Genomic DNA, 18,856 nt, shown 5'->3' on the forward strand with positions numbered 1-18,856 from the left:
GGCAAGGTGCACGGGGGCAGGAGGGGCAGGCTTAGCTCGCTTCTCCTTAGGTGATCCACTTCAGAAGGGGCCCTGTGGCAGGGGGAGGGAGTCAGACCCACTGCCGGAGGGGTGGCTCCGCAGAAGCACAGCACTGGGTATTTGCACAGAGCAAGCAAGTTCCCTGGCAGGGACTGGTTCCCTTTGGGATTATGGCTGGGGGATGGGCGAGGGAGATGGGGCTGGGATCGCCTTTGTTCTCCGCCAAACTGAGCTCTGTCATCCCGGGGCTCAGCAACTCTCCCTCCCTTTGTCCTCCAGCCTTCCCACTTTCGGAGCAGAGCTGTTAACTTATGACCTCCCAGATGGTAAGTCCTGCTTGCTGTGGGAACATGGAACACACTCCGACTGTCCCCTCCGCTTTTGCAAGCCAGACTAGGGAGCTCTGCTTGGCCGGCGGGCCGCCCCTCGCCCCGGCTCCCTCCTGCCAGTCCATGCAGCACGCACAGCCTCTCAGCCCTTCCTACCCTCTTCCGTGGGCCTCTCGTCTGCGCTTGGCTCCGGAGACTCCGTTCTGCTAGTCTTCTGGCGTTTTTCTGGGTTATTTAGGCAGGTGTAGGTGGAATCTAAGTGATCAGCAGGACGAGCGGTGAGCCCAGCATCCTATGCCGCCATCTTCCAGTCCTCTACCGCTTTAATGTTTATTTTTGAGAGAGACAGAGACAGAATGCGAGTGGCTTAGGAGCAGAGAGAGGGAGATACAGAATCCAAAGTGGGCTCCAGCCTCTGAGCTGTCAGCACAGAGCCCAACGTGGGGCTCGAACTCAACGAGCTGTGAGGTCATGACCTGAGCTGAAGTCAGATGCTCAACCGAGTGAGCCACCCAAGCACCCCTAACATTGATTTAGTTTTTATTACTGATATTACTGATGAAAAGGAGCACCTCTTTTTGTATAATTACCCATTTCGGTTTTCTTTCTGTTGATTATCTGTTTATATCCCTTGCAAATTTTTTCCAGTTTACTTTTGTTGTTGTTCATTTTAGGATGTCATGTCATCACATCTTCTGGATTTTGTTCTCTTTTTAGTTTCAGTGTTACGAATATCTTTGCTTAGTCTTTAATTTTCCAGTGTCCTTCATCAACCAAATTTTGACCTTTTAAAACTAATCACAATAACTGTCAAAGAAAAACTGAATTGGGGCAGTAGATACAGCAGTTACAAACAGTTTTTACTTAGGACCTATTGCAATATGGGTAAAGACATCTCAGTATAGAACTGGGCTCTAGTCTGAATTACAACAAGGAAAAATGGGGATTTATTGCCAAGGAACAGGGTAGGGAGTTGGTGGATGGAAAATTAGAAGGAAACATCAGGCATAAGAGGAGATTCTAGCTAGATAGAGCTCACAAGGTCTTGCTGAAAGCAGGTCAGGGTATATTATATATTATATAATATATATAATATATTAATTGCATATTAATCATATTAGTATATTATATATTAATATATAATTATATATTAATTATATCAATTAATGTATTATTAATTGATATATATATAGATAGATAAATATATATAATCACATATTGCCTAGAAGATGCCAAAGGATAAGAAATTTGATCAGATATTGAGGGTAGTCAGGTATTGAGGGGGGAAGGATTCTTGCTAAATTGACTTATCAAGATTCTTGCTAAATTTGGGCAATGCTAAAACAGAAAAAGAAGTACAAAAGTACAGCCTAACAGAGCAGAGAGCTCAATGAAGCTTGACTAAAATTTGGTCAAGGATAGAATCGGTCAATACCAATGTTTTCACGTTGTTGAGTATTGTTTTGAGAATTCTCATCTTTAGGCTAAAAATGTATTTTCTAATATTTCCTTTCATTAGATTTTAATTTTACTTTACAGTTTTTTAAATCCATTTGGATCAATAAGATAGAAATCAAATTCTTCATGTTGATGGATCTTCTAAAAACAAAAAAAAATACAACAAAACAAACTAAAACATGATTAAATAGTTCATTTATCCTTATTCATTTGCAGTTTTGATCATATATCAAGTTCCTTTCCATGTAAAGTTGTGTCTGGGTTCTCTGTTCTTTTCCATTGTTTTGTTTGTTTATTCCTATGCCAGTATCATATTTTTATAATTACAATGTATTTTTAGCATATCATTATATTTAATAAGCAAACTCCAATCTTTAATTTTCTTTTCAAAAATATTTGAATACATTTAATTCTCCTATATACATTCTTTGAAATTATAAAAAACAGAACTGTGTGCAAATCATAGTGTAGCGCACACTTAATTTTCAGAAACTCAAAACTCACCAATACAACCAGCTACAAGATTGATGATATTACCTTTATCCCAGAAGTCGGCCTCAAATTTCCTCTAGTCACTACCTGGTCTTCCATTTCCAAATGTAATAATATCCTTGCTTCCAGAATCGTAGATTACTTTTGCATGGATTTTAACCTTGTAAACTTTGACTCATATACTACATATTCTTCTATGCCTGATTTTTTTCTTTTCTACTCCAAGTACTGTTTTTGAGACTCAGCCAGTATTGATGGACATAGTTGAAGTTTCTTCATTCACATTGTTATATAGTATTTCATGTGAGAATACGTCATAATTGATTTATTTATTGCTGTGCATTTAGGTGGTTTCTATTTTGACTGCTATATACTGCTACCCTGAATCTTTTAATACACGTTTTTTGTGTGAATATGTGCATACATTTTTGTTGGATGAATAACCTAGGAATGGTTGGTCACAACAAGGCATTTTTTTAAAAAAATTTTTAACCTTCATTTCTGAGAGATGGAGAGAAACAGAGAGCATGAGTGGGGGAGGGACAGAGAGAGAGGGAAACAGAATCTGAATCAGCAGCCTCCAGGCTCCTGGCTGTCAGCACAGAGCCGGATGCGGGGCTGGAACCCACAGACCGAGAGATCATGACCTGAGCCAAAGTCGGACGCTTAACCGACTGAGCCACCCAGGCGCTCCAACATAGGCATATTTTTACATATATTAGATAATTTGTAACATTCTTATACCAATTTATAGAAATTATGAGACTTCCATTTCTTCTTCATTGTTGCAAACATCTGATACGTTCCGCCTGGATGGGATATTTGGTGTCTCACTGTGATTTTCATTGTCAATACCCTGAACACCAATGATGTTGAGGACATTTTCATGTTTAATTACTCATGGGATGTCCTCTTTCTTTATGAAGTGTCTTTCGTAAGATTTTGTCCACTTTGGGAGTGGTGGTGTTTCTTTGTTCCATTACTGATTTGAGTACTTTATTGGAATTACATATTGTGCATATCTCTTCCCATTGATAGCTTTTCTTTTCAGTCCTTTAAAAGTATCTTCTGATGAATGTACATTATTAATTTTGCTCTAGTCAATTTTGATATGGGAAAAGAATACAAATATATCACTTGCAAAGCAGTGCATATATTAAATATTTAATTATGACTAATAATGATGCTGAAGTGTTTGTGGATTTGGTACAATGAGTACATTATTTATGTGATGCAGAGATTATTTACTGCCGTTTTAATGGTGGATTTATCACTTTACATGAAAGTTTAGTAAATTGTTGCAGTTAGGCCATTGATAAGTAAGTGAACAAAAATAAAGGTATTAGTCTATTTGTTTACAACATGAGTTTTTTTTTTTAATTTTTTTTTTTCAACGTTTATTTATTTTTGGGACAGAGAGAGACAGAGCATGAACGGGGGAGGGGCAGAGAGAGAGGGAGACACAGAATCGGAAACAGGCTCCAGGCTCTGAGCCATCAGCCCAGAGCCCGACGCGGGGCTCGAACTCCCGGACCGCGAGATCGTGACCTGGCTGAAGTCGGACGCTCAACCGACTGCGCCACCCAGGCGCCCCATACAACATGAGTTTTTAAAAATAGTTTTAGGAAGCTCAAAAATGAGTTTATTTTTAGAAATGTCTTCTGTTTTCTTATACAACTGGGATCTCAGTTTGAGCCTGAGCTGAAGTTATATTTGATTATATGTCTTGATCTGTCTCATATGAGTTCCAGATGAGCTATATATATCATTAGGTAGACTTACATGTTTCTTTACCAGAGAGGAAGTAATCACCAGTCAGTAATTAAGCTTAATAATATCCCCAGTGACTTCTAGACATTGCTGTTGAATGGCATTATTAATTTCTTTTTATGTGTTGTAGTGTGTTCTAGGAAAAATCAGATTTCTAACATAGATCTACATAATTCATTCTCTTCTCATTGGAAAAAATCTGTTTTTTGTTATTTTAATTTTGCCCCAAACTGCCTTCAGAATCCAGTGGGATGTAATGTGAATGAAACTATTGAAGATATCCATATAGCCATGAATTCAAGTTATGTTCCTTCTATCTTTTTGAGCCTGTCAACCAAACTCACCGCAGTACATATTTATTTTACATGCCTTGTAAATTTTGGCAGATGAGTAGGAATGTTATATTCTAGTATATAGTTGTAGGATCTCCATATATAAAAATAGTGGTTTATAGCATTCATAAAATTAGAAAAGAAGCCAAAACTATGTTGAAAATAAATCTGATAATTGCATGTTGCTAGAATAATATAAGAGCCAGAAAACATGAATTATTGAGCTATAACTTAATCTTTTTGTCATAGTGAGTATATAAAAATAAAACATGCTTTTATGTTTTATATCACTAGGATTCCATGATAGATATATAGTTCCATAATTCAGAGTAACCTGTTACTTAGTCCATGCTTAATTTTATTGTACATATAAAGACATTATTATAATAAGAAGTGTTCTCAAAGTCAGGAAAAAGCAGTGTATCATCATTCATATATCATCATCCATTTTTCAGTGAGAAGAGAGTATACCTTAGAAGATTAATCACTAAATCAAAAAATGAGAAAAACCATGTAGTATAGCCCCTTCCTTTATGGATAATAAAACTAGGATTTAGATTTTTCTCCTAAAATGAACCGTTAAGATTACACACAAAAAGACAGATATAAAAGTGAACTTCTCTCTACTCCTCCTGATGGAGTTGCAAAAAATGAGGATGACTATGAGTTACTTATAAAAATAAGGATATTTCCAAGTGCTAATATTCATATTATATGAACTGAAATATTTATATCAGGTCTACAAATCACCTCTACAACCTTACAGAAAATATTTGCTGATTCGACTTAGTTACAGAAAATCCTTTTGAAATATCCATATTGTTATTAGTTAAAAGGGTAGCAAATCTATTTTCACAGTAAAAGTAACAAAAATCCATTAGCTGGCTAATGTTTGCCAGCACTTGCAAATTAGCAGACTGCCACTGATTTGATTGAGTTTTAATCTAATGGTTTATTTTGTAAATGATCACTGACTTTATTAAAAATAATGAAGAGAATTAGAAACTCTGCAGAGTTTATCATTTATTCTTGAAACTTTGGCTGAAATATTTTTAAAAGACAATTAAATAAGCAAAGATATATATTTTTAAAAAGACACACATAATTAATCATAATTTCATTTTACTCTTCTAGTTTGATGGTCTGGAATGGTACTCCACATTAGTAAGAACTACTGAAACTTGGTATGGGTTAAAATGAAATACTTTTTGAATTTACATTTAAAAAATGGTCGATCAACAGAAGAGTAGCTACGGCTTTTGACATGGATGTATTTTTTAAATGTTATAAAATAATGCAGCTATTAAAATTGAGGGTATCATAACAGTCTAGCGGTAATACAGGGGGAAAATGTCATTTTCCTGATATGTATCTTTTTAAATTTAAAGTTTAAAATAACAAGCTAAAACACAATGTTTGCTATAATACATGGTAATTGGTTTATAAAAAAAGAGACATCTTCTTTGTTTTAATAGTGGGTTGATACGTAGTGAAGAAATTGACTTAGAATGACTAAGGATATTAGAAAACTCCGAAACCCCACGATTATGAAGTGATTTACACTTAGTTTAATCATTAGAGTATATTTGCTTCTTTAGTAGTATAGACTATGTATTTAAAACACCAATTATCAAAAACGAAAGTTGCCATTTCAGCTGTCATATTCTCTTTCCCATAGTAGGAGGCAATATGATATGTCAGGTGGTCATGGTGTTTCCATGGCGAAATGGTTAGCACTCTGGACTCTGATGGGTTATACTAATTTGGCTACTCTAGTTGTTTACATAAACCTTAACTAAAGGTCATTTTGCATCCCTTCCACCACTGCCTCCACTGATTTTTCTATTTATACACTGTCTTTGTTATACGTTTTGTTGGTATAGTTGACTCTTGAATAACATGGGTTTGAACGGCATAGATCCATTTATACATGGATTTTCTTTTCAGTAAATATAGCATAGTGCTATAGATGTATTTTCTCTTCCTTATGATTTTATTAATAATATTATCTTCTCTCTAGCTTATTTTATTATAGGAATATAGTATATAATACATATAACATGCAAAATTTATTAATTGTTTATCCATAAGGCTTCTAACCAATAGTAAGCTATTATAAGTTTTTGGATAGTCAAAGGTTATATGTGGATTTTCAACTGTGTGTGGGCAAATGCCCCTTAATGCTTGGGTCAAGGTCAATAGTTCAGTGGTCAATTGTAATTCATCCATTAGATATTCTCTCTCTCTCTCTCTCTCTCTCTCTCTATCTCAGTTTCTCTTCCTCTCACCCTCCCTTCCTCCTTTTATTTATCTATCAGTTTAAAGTTTCATAGTCAAGGGGCACTTGGGTGGCTCAGTCGATTAAGCGTCTGACTTGGACCCAAGTCATGATTTCATGGTTTTTGTGTTTGAGACAAACATCAGGCTCTGTGCTGAAAGCTCAGAGCCTGCCTGGAGCCTACTTGGGATTCTGTCTCCTTCTCTCTCTGCCCCTTCCCCGCTTGCACTCTGTCTCTCAAAAATTAAAAGATTAAAAAAATTTAAAAAAATATACAATAAAGCTTTGTAGTCAATACTGGGAGGGGATGTTGAAGATAGTTTTATATTCTCGTGCTCTAAGTTGTTCTCTGTTAGATGGAGTATAAAACAAGAACACAGCAACAAGAAAAATTCTACCACATTTTCTGCAGTTTTCTTTTGTTTCTCTTTTGGTTGGTTGGAAGTAAGCTATACGTTATATGATTTAAATATGTGAAAATATATTTCCTCACAAGCTTATGAAAACATTTTCTTGAGCAGTTTGATTAAGAATATCTTGCATAAAAGTACAAAATAAAAGCATTAATCAGTTGACACTGGAAAGATCAATGTAATATTTTATGTTTCCGGAAAAGAGCTATTTTAGTTATACATTATTCAGAAATGTTTGAAAGAAAGATAAAAATGGTTCATATTTATACCCAATGTGACTGTGAAAAGAGCTAAATTGATTTTAAAAAGTCGGGGGGAGCCAAAATATTGAAGTGCCTAAGAATGAGCCCAGTAGTTAGCTAAATAGAGTATTGTCTTCAGAAATAGGAGTAGTCATAAATACTTCACAAACTGTTTTGCATGCACAGATATGCTCTATATTTAGTATTTTGGTCCCGGGAAAATAAAAGTTTGGTATCAGTAAAGGTCTGAGATGTCTTATGTTTATAGTTTCAATTCAGCATATATAAAGCTAACTTGACAACAAATTATGGACTATAAGCAGAATCCCTGTTTCATTTTAGATGTTTTTTGTCAAAAATATTGAGTTCTAAAACTGATTATTTTCTATAGTAAATATAAGCCATTATATTTATTAAAATTTTTTAATGTTTCCTTATATTTGAGAGAGAGAGAGAAAGAGAGAGAGAGAAAGGCAGTGTGTGTGAGTGGGGGAGGGGCAGAGAGAGATGGAGACAGAATCTGAAGCAGATTCCTGGCTCTGAACTGTCAGCAAAGAGCCTGATGCAGGGCTTGAACCCTGAGCTGTGAGATAATGACCTGAGCGTAAGTCAGATGCTTAATTGACTGAACCATCCGGGCGCCCCTATATTTGTTTTAAGATGTGTCCATATATAGAGATTTAATTAGAAAGAAATCAGATAATCTTAGAAGCATCTGAGTTTTCTTTAACTTTATCCTAAATTGACTATAATCTCAGATTCATTAACAAGAATATCCAAATATTTGGTCTAAGGCTAGCATGGTGATCGTTTGGAGGTTTTGCTTGCCTAAGACTGGAATGATGTCAACATGGGTCAAGTGGAAGGGAAAGGGAGAAAGTGACAGCTTTGTTTGACTGTAGCTAAAACTCATGGAATCCTTAGAAAATTATACTATGGCAGTCATTGTTTGTTTCTTTTCCTGTTGTTTCTGGTAAAGAAAGGCATTCCTGCTTTGAAATTTGCTTATAGCAAAGGGATCAGTTCATGAAAAGTTGGGCTTATCTTTATTCTAAACTTTGTTAACCTCTCCAGGTATGTTACTTTTAACTGTTGTACTAACTGCTGTCATTCTTCCTGTTTTAACAGGGTTTTTTGTTGTTGTTTTGTTTTGTTTTTTGGCACACTTCATTTATTTGTGTATATCTATCTATCTATCTATCTATATATATGTATATGTGTGTGTGTGTATATATATATATATATATATATATATATATACACATATATACATACATCTGATAACATTTTCTTTCCTTGTGGGAAACTCCTTATACCATTTCTTGTCATGCAGATCTAATAGTGATATGTTTTCTCTACTTTTATCTTAAAAATTCTTTATTTTGTTTTCACTTTTGAAATTTTCACTGGACATAGAATTCTAAGTTGACTGTTGGAAAATGTCAGGAGGACTTGGCTGCTTGTTGATCTTTGGACTTGGGCAATTGGAAACTCATTACTCCCACTCTTGACCTTGGAATGCACATTCTGCCCACCATTCCTACACTAGAAGCTTCTTCAAGGATGGAGCCTTGAGAAAGTAAGGTGTTATTGGGACCATTTGGACAATGTATATGAGTGACTTCATTTAAGACCTCTGTATGAACTTCAGATTCTGGCTGGCAGGTCCAGAGATATACTCATTTTGCAGCTGCCCAAGACAAGCTTCTTTGTAAGTTCCCTTGTTTATAAAACCTGCCTCTTTGTTCTATCTCTCTGTATCCTCCATGTAGAGGATCTGATTTCAGATCTAGCCCAGAGAACTCCTGAAGTTTTGAACAACATCATTTTGATTTGCTTTTTCCCTTTCTGCACACTTGTCTGTTAGTTTAGATAAATGCAGATGAGGAGATTGAGGAAGTCTTGAACAGTGGTGCTCAGTATGAAATGTTTCTTTCTCCCCTCTACTTACTTTTAAAACTTTATCATTGATTTTAGCAATATGAGTATTATGTACCTTAATGTGGTTTTCTTCATGTTTATTTGTCTTTGGATTTTTTGAGTCTCTTGGATCTGTGCCTTTGGGTTGTTTCTGACAAATTTTGAAAACATTTTTTTCTTCAAATATTTTCTACTCCCTCTACCAACGAACCCCTTCTACAGATTATTTGATATTATTCTCTACATCTCTGATAATCCATTCATTCTTTTGCAGTCTTGCCCACCCCCACCCCTGACTTTGTGCTTCATTTTGAACAGTTTGCATTGCTATGCCATTAGGTACACTGATTTTTTTTTTTCTTTTGCAGTTTTTTTTTAATCTGCTGTTAATCTCATCTGGTATGTTTTTCACTAAAGATATTAAAAATATTATCTCCAGAAATGTTATTTTTTAACAGTATCCATTTCTCACCTATAATGTTTATGTTTTGCTTTAAATAATTAAGTATAATTTTGAGACTGGCTTGTTTAAATGCTTGACTGCTAACTTCATTATTTGTGTATTTGTATTGATTCTTATTTTCTCCTGTTTATGGGATATATTTTACTGCTTCTTTGCAAATCTAGAATTTTGGATGGAATGCTAAAATGATAGATGGATTTGGTTGATAGTCTATTTTATAGAATGTTGGATATTATCTTTGGCAGAGAGTTAATTTTCTTTGTTGATTTAACTAACATTTACTGAATAATTGTTATGTGTAGAACACTAGAATTACAAACATATGAAACATACATCTCTTGTCTTTAAATACTTAGGGAGAAGGCAATTGTGAAAACACATAATGAAATACATTGTAATTATTACTATAATGAAATCAGGCAAAGTGTGCTAAGAGTATCTGAGAGAAACATGTTTCTTATTGAAAGGCAGGAAAGAATATATATGAACTAATATGGGAAATAATCCCTGAAAAGTTAAATATGAATTTTCCAAGAAGAAAAAAAAATGGAAAAATGTCATATATTTAAAGGCTCAAATGCATAGAAAGAAATTGTGTGCTGAAACAACTACAAGATAAAAGTGGGAAGAGGAGGAAAAACATGGAACAATGGAATATGTTAGATAATCTAAGAAAAATTGATTACATTCCATAAAGGAACTAGCCAATAGCAATACAATAATAGTTGGGGACTTTAACGCCCCACCTAGATCAATGGATGGATCATCCAAACAGAAAATCAACAAGGAAACAGTGCCTTCAAATGACACATTGTAACAGATGGATCTAACAGTTATATTCAGAACATTTCATCCTAAAACAGTAGAATACACATTCTTTTCAAGTGCACATGGAACATTCTTCAGAATAGATCACATATGAGGCCACAAAACAAGTCTCAACAAATTCAAATAGATTAAAGTAATATCATGAATCTTTTCTGAAGACTAGGCTATGAAACTAGAAATCAACCACAAGAAAAAATCTGGAAAGAACAGATAAATGGAGGTTAAATGACATGCTACTCAACAATGAATGGGTTAATGAAGAAATCAAAGAGGATATCAAAAATTATATGGAGGCAAATGAAAATGAAGATACAGTGGTCTAAAATCTTTGGGATGCAACAAATGTGGTTCTAAGCAGAAAGTTTATAGCAATATAGGCCAACCTCAAGAAGCAAGAAAAGGTCAAATGAACAATTTAACATTAAACCTAAAGGAACTAGAAAGAGAAGAACAAACAAATCCAAAACCAGTAGGAGAAAGAAAATAATAAAGATTAGAGCAAAAATAAATTAAATATAACAAACAAATCAATGAAACCAGCAGCTTGTTCTTTGAAAAGATCAACAGTTGATAAAACTTTAGCCAGACTCATTATAAAAATGAAAATGAGAGAGGACTCAAATAAACAAAATTAGAAATGAAAGAGGAGAAATAACAACTGACATCATAGAAATACAAAGGACTGTAAGAGCATATTATGAAAACTTATATACCAACAAATTGGGACAACCTAGAAGAAAGGGCTAAATCTCTAGAAACATATAACCTCCCAAAACTGAATCAGGAAAAAATAGAAAATTTGAATAGACCAAGTAACAACAAGGAATTTAAATAGGTAGTCAAAAAATTCCCAACAGGGGCCTGGGTGGCACAGTCAGGTAAACGTCCTACTTCAGCTCAGGTCATGATCTCACAGTTTGTGGGTTTGAGCCCCACGTCAGGCTCTGTGCTCAGAGCCTGGAGGCTGCTTTGGATTCTGTATGTCTCTTTCCCTCCACCCCTCATCTGCTTGTGCTCTGTCTCTGTCTCTCAAAATAAATAAGTGTTTTTTTTTAAAAATTCCCAACAAGCAAAAGTCCAGGACCAAATGGCTTCACAGGTGAAATTTACCAACATTGAAGAAGAGTTAATACCTATTCTACTCAAACTATTCCAAAAATATAGAAGAGAAAGGAAAGCTTCCAAACTAATTCTATGAAATCAGCATTACTGTGATAACCAATCCAGGTAAAGACACTACAAAACAACAACAACAACAACAACTATGTGCCAATATCTCTGATGAACACATATGCTAAAATCTTCAAGAAAATAATAGTAAACCAAACCTAACAATGAATTTTTTAAAAATCATACACTATGATCAAATGAGATTTATTTCTAGGATGGAAGTGTGGTTCAATATTTGCAAATCAGTCAATGCGATACATCACATCAACAAGAGAAAGAAAAAGAAAATACATGATCATTTCAATAGATGCAGAAAAATAGGTAGGGTGTGTGTGTGTGTGTGTGTGTGTGCGCACGCACGCGCACGCACACACGTGTGTATTAGTCATAAAAAGGAATGAAATCTTGCCATTTGTAATGACAGGGATGGAGATAGAGAGTATAATGCTAAGTGAAATAACTCAGAGAAAGGCAAATACCATATGAACTCTCTCATATGTGGAATTCAAGAAATAAAACAAATGGACAAAGGAAAAAAAAATAGAGAAAACAAACAACAGTCTGTTATCTTAACTGCAGGGAACAAAATGATGGTTACCAGAGGGGAGGTGAGTGGGGGAAGGGGTGAAATAGATGATGAGGATTAAAGAGTACACTTATCACGATGAGCACTGAATACTGCATAGAATTGGTGAAACACTATATTATACACCTGAAACTATGATAACACTGTATGTTTACCATACTGGAATTAAAGTTAGAAAAAGTAATGCTAAGCTGTTTGTGCCAACTCACACATCTGTCAGCAAACTGCATATCATGGTTTACAACCACAATATAAACATTTTTTGTTGGATTTTAAATATTTTTTCAATAAAATCCATTTAAGAATTTTATTGTCTCATGGTCTTGATTTGCATTTTCTTGGCCACCAACAATAGTAAACCTTTTTGAGAGGGGGGTATCTATTGACCATTTATATTTCTTCTTCTGTGAAATTTCTGCTTAAGTCTCTCACCCATTTTTCTATTGGATTCTTTGTGTTCATTATGGATGGAACTTAACTGCAGTTTAGAAATAGAGGCTGCATACTTGAAAAAACCAAAGTTAAGCCTGAGAATATTTACTTAATCTCTTCAATACCTGAAAGGTCTCACAGAGAAAATTCTTCCATACGATAGAATCTTCGGTCCTTTCTGCCACCTGGCACGGGTCCAAGCCTGCACCCAGTGTTGCGTGAACATCCTAAAGTCTGAACCTCCCCAGACTGGGCCTGTGCCTTGCTGACTCTGTGTGGTTGTGTAAGGTTATCCTAGCCTCCGCATAACAACCACTTCTATGCCAGGCCTGCCTACATTTTCCCAGGCTCAAGAAGCTCTCATTTTTCAATGTCATTAAGCTCACTTAGACCTTCCTAAGACCATCAAGGTTCATTTATAGATGGTTGCTCTCATGTTTGTAAAGCCACCATAGGATTCAATGACCCACTGGAGAAGAATTCCCCTGTCCTGTGTGATTCAAGCTTTAAAGTCACTGATGTAAGGATGAAGTCACGCATAGGACTGTGGAAACTAGATGCAAAAACGAGCCTCATTTTACAGTTACACAGTCATGGGAATCACAAATACCCAGGCCCCACTGAAAGCCTAAATCTCTAATAGTCATTTTTCGCTCTGTATTATACTATATCTCAGTGCCCACTGAGCAGGCACTAGGTCTCAATACTCCCCTGATTAAATCCTTCACAAACTAGTGTCTTCCTCTCGAAATTTATCTTGAGGAAGTGAGAAAAGCCTAATTATAAGTGCTACATATGAAAGAAAAGAATGAAGGAAGGGGCTCTCATGATGGGGCAACCTCTTAAAATAGGGCAGATATTCAGAGAGGGCAAGATGAAGTCAGTGAGCTATGATCATGCCTGCATATAAAGAAAAGCATGCTGTCCTTAGGAATAAAATAGCAGATGAAACCTTGATCTTTTTAAAAAGGCATAATATAGGGGCATCTGGGTGGTTCAGTCAGTTAAGCATCCAAATTCAGCTCAAGTCATGATCTCATGGTTTGTGAGTTCAAGCCCCACATCCTGTGCTATCAGTGCATAGCTTGCTTCAGATCCTCTGTCTCCCTCTCTCTGTGCCCTTACCCCCCTCTCAAAAATAAATAAACATTTAAAAATGTATACTAAAACCATAAGAGACTCTTAAATACTGAGAACAAACTCAGGATTGATGGGGGGTGGGGGAGAGGGGAACATGGGTGATGAGCATTGAGGAGGGCACCTGTTGGGATGAGCACTGGGTATTGTATGGAAACCAATTTGACAATAAATTATATTAAATAAAATAAAATAAAAATAAGTAAAAGTAAATAAAAAATAAAAATGCACACCATATAAATAGGAGAAAATAACTAGACTGAAGATAGTTTTTTGACTGAAAATTTGAGGGATTTCTAATAGATAAAGTGCTGAAGAACTAAATCCCTGATGTCTGAAAATCATCTTTTTGAAGAGGGCTGCCTGTCTGGAGGTGGACAGAGGAACCATCCTCTCCTTCATCTCTGGTTTACAGATTAGGCTTGTAAAATAAGGACAGTTTACAGGACTGCAGATGAACATACACATGACCTTTCTCTCATCTGCCTCATTTGTGCTAAGTCTACAGTCCTCTGAGGAGGCCTTAGCTTAGATAACCAGAAAATCAGATGTGGCAGAAAGGCACCAGATCCTAAATATCTATGGACATAAGCAAAAAAGGAAAAGTAAAATAAATAAAATGCTTGTTACTACTAATACTAATACAATATTACTTCCATACCAGACTGGTAGAATTCTGCAGTTTGGAACTATTTTCTTTCTTTTTTTCTTTTTTTTCAAAATTTTTGGCCATTGTTTTTTGCTTGATTTTTTTTTATTGGCACTCCCCCACCTCACCCCAGATCTCTCCTACCATTTTCTGACTGACATATATTTTGAAAGATATGGGCATAGACATAAGTATAAATCACAAAAAAATATATTAGAAAACACTTTTAGAAAACTCTTTGTCAATTCTATGCAAGTGAGGGTTTTTTTCATGCACTTATGAGTAAAAAATAAACATTAATAAATGAAAATAATTAGTGGTAGAAAAGGATAGGACTAACATTTTCTGAATAGTCAAAACACTACTTCTCCCAGATTTACTAATAAATGATTACATTTTAGCACACCTGATTCATATTCTAAAAGTTGCAAGGCCACAGTACATTTGTGGAACCCCCAAAGCCTTTATTATCAAAGTTTTAAAAAACATTTAAAAAATGTTTTTGAATTTAAAAATATAATTGTATTAAAACCAGTACATTTAGGAAATGAATGACTGCTGGAAATAAAGACAGTCGAATCATGGAATGAGGGGAAAATCCAAAAGAATCTCCCATTAACACACATGAAAGTGATAGGTAAAATGTGGAATATTTTAAGAGAAATGGAAATTAGTTCTATACATAAAAATTGAGAAGAGATTAGGAAGCATAGAAAAGATGAAACAGAAGAAGAAATATTTCTTCTCCAAAGAAAGAGCCTGTTCCTAACCACTAAAAATTTGCATCATCTCTTAAACTTAATAAAAAGGATCCGTATTTAGACAAAAATATTTTGAATTTTCAAAATTTACACATAACATCTCTTTTAAATAAGAATATCAAAAATAGGGGCACCTGTCTGGCTCAGTTGGAAGAACATGCAACTCTTCATCTTGGAGTCATGGGTTTGAGCCCCATGTTGGGTATAGAGATTACTTAAATAAATAAATAAGCTTTAAAAAAGAAGAAACAAAAGGCATCCAAATCGGCCAGAAGGAGGTCAAAGTTTCACTCTTCACAGATGATGTGATACTCTATATGGAAAACCCAAAAGATTCCACCAAAAAACTGCTAGAATTGATTCATTAATTCAGCAAACTTGCAGGATATAAAAATCAATGCACAGAAATCAGTTGCATTCCTCTGCACCAACAATGAAGAGACAGAAAGAGAACTCAAGGAACTGATCCCATTTACAGTTGCACAAAAACCCATAAAATACCTAGGAATAAATCTAACCAAAGAGGTGAAAAATCTATACACTGAAAACTATAGAAAGCTTATGAAACAAATTGAAGAAGACACAAAGAAATGGAAAAAGATTCCATGCTCCTGGATAGGAAGAACAAATATTGTTAAAATGTCAATACTACCCAAAGAAATCTACATATTCAATGCAACCCCTATCAAAGTAACACCAGCATTCTTCACAGAACTAGAACAAATAATCCTAAAATTTGTATGGAACCAGAAAAGACCACGAATAGCCAAAGCGATCTTGAAAAAAGAAAACCAAAGCAGGAGGCATCACAAGCCCAGACTTCAAGCTATACTACAAAGCTGTAATCAGCAAGACAGTATGGTACCGGCACAAGAACGCACACTCGGACAATGGAACAGCATAGACATCCCAGAAATGGACCCACAAATGTATGGCCAACTAATCTTTGACAAAGCAGGAAAGAATATCCAATGGAATACAGACAATCTCTTCAGCAAGTGGTGCTGGGAAAACTGGACAGAGACATGCAGAAGAATGTACCTGGACCACTTTCTTACACCATACACAAAAATAAAATGGATGAAAGACCTCAATGTAAGACAGGAAGCCATCAAAACCCTCGAGGACAAAGCGGGAAAAAACCTCTTTGATCTTGCCCACAGCAGCTCCTTACATAACACGTCTCTGGAGGCAAGGGAAACAAAAGCAAAAATGAACTACTGGGACCTCATCAAAATAAAAAGCTTCTGTATAGCAAAGGAAACAATCAGCAAAATTAAAAGGCAACCGACAGAATGGGAGAAGATATTTGCAAATGACATATCAGATAAAGGGCTAGTATCTAAAAATCTATAAAGAACTTATCGAACTCAACACCCAAAAAACAATCCAGTGAAGAAATGGGCAAAAGACATGAATAGACACTTCTCTAAAGAAGACATCCAGATGGCCAACTGACACATGAAAAAATGCTCAACATCACTCATCATCAAGGAAATACAAATCAAAACCACAATGAGATACCATCTTACACCTGTCAGAATGGCTAACATTAAGAACTCAGGCAACAACAGATGTTGGCAAGGATGTGGAGAAAGAGGATCTCTTTTGCATTGTTGGTGGCAATGCAAGCTGGTGCAGCCACTCTGGAAAACAGTATGGAGATTCCTCAAAAAACTAAAAATAGAACTACCTTATGACCAGCAATTGCACTACTAGGCATTTATCCATGGGATACAGGTGTGCTGTTTCGAAGGGACACATGAACCCCCATGTTTATAGCAGCACTATCAACAGTAGCCAAAGTATCGAAAGAGCCCAAATGTCCATTGATGGATGAATGGATAAAGAAGATGTGGTATATATATACAATGGAGTATTACTCGGCAATCAAAAAGAGTGAAATCTTGCCATTTGCAACTACGTGGATGAAACTGGAGGGTATTACGCTACGTGAAATTAGTCAGTCAGAGAAAGACAAAAATCATATGACTTCACTTATATGAAGACTTTAAGAGACAAAACAGATGAACATAAGGGAAGGGAAACAAAAATAATATATAAATGGGGGGGGACAAAACAGAAGAGACTCATAAATATGGAGAACAAGCTGAGGGTTACTGGAGGGGTTGTGGGGGGGGAATGGGCTAAATGGGTAAGTGGCACTAAGGAATCTACTCCTGAAATCATTGTCGCACTATGTGCTAACTAATTTGGATATAAATTTTAAAGAATAAAAAATACAATTAAAAAAAAGAATATTAAAAATATAAAGTTATGTTAAAGAACAAAAATAGGATTGGCTTTATTCTTTTCAGTACTAATACAAATCACAGATGCACTTAAAGTAAAATCTACAATGATCTGGAAGAAAAGAGTTGTGACATAACCATATTAAATTTGGTCAGGTTGTCAATAATATGTGATAAATATGTAATGTTTTCAGATATTTACCAAAGTGGGAAATGTATGTTCAAGGCACATTTATGTAACTGTGGTGCTTTAATCCATTTGGAACACTCTAATCGAGTACCATAAACTAGGTGGCTTATGAACGACAGAAATGTATTTCTCACAGTTTTAGAGGGAAGTCTAAGGTCATGGTGCCGGCATGATCATGTCATGGTGAGATCTCACTTCCGGGTTCACAGCCAGTGCTTCCTCTGCTGTGTTCCCACATGGAGGAAGGGACTAGGGATCTCTCTGGAGCCCGTTTTATAAGAGCATGAATTCTTCATGAGGGCTCCACCCACATAACTTAAGCCCCTTTCAAAGGTCCCATCTTCTAATACCATCATCTTTGGGAGTTAGGATTACAACATACGAATTTTAGCGAGGTATAAACATTCAGGGCATTGCCAATGGTTAACTAGTAGTAAAAACAAGTGGAACTAAAGAAATTATCCACACTGGCCACCTTAAGAGGAATCTTTCCTGAACTGAAAATTATTGGCACATTAATGTAAATTGCAAATGCTGGACATTTTCTAGCAAAAAAAAAAAGTATTTTTCGAAATCAAAAAATGTCTACACAATTAGAAATATTTTATTTTATCTTTTAATTTTATTTAATGTCTATTATTTATTTTTGAGAGAGAGAGAGAGAGAGAGAGAGCAAGAGCAGGGGAGAGGCAGAGAGAGAGAGGGAGACACAGAATCTGAAGCAAGCTCCAGTCTCCGAGCTGTCAGCACAGAGCCAGACAAGGGGCTTGAACTCACCAACCCTTGAGATCATGACCTGAGCCGAAGTCACTTATCTGACTGAGCCATCCAAGTGTCCCATAAATGGAAATATTTTAAAGATTTTGTTGAATTGCCTGTCTCAGGTTTCTTCACCCACAGTATATTCTTTTCACTGGAAAGTAACTACTCTGTGCCAGGCAGTGTTCTAAAGTTGGAGACCCATTGGTAAATAAGGCAGATAGATTTCAAACCCTAATGAAGCTTGTACTCTAACTAGAGTTTAAACAATCACAGAAACAAATAAGTCATGATAAGCTAGGAAGAAAATAGGATCCTCTAGTATGATAGTGTGATATATTTAATGTCAAGGAAAGAGGGCAGAACCAGGATAC

The sequence above is a fragment of the Lynx canadensis genome, chromosome A1 (genome assembly GCF_007474595.2).
Source record: "Lynx canadensis isolate LIC74 chromosome A1, mLynCan4.pri.v2, whole genome shotgun sequence".
Taxonomy (NCBI): domain Eukaryota; kingdom Metazoa; phylum Chordata; class Mammalia; order Carnivora; family Felidae; genus Lynx; species Lynx canadensis.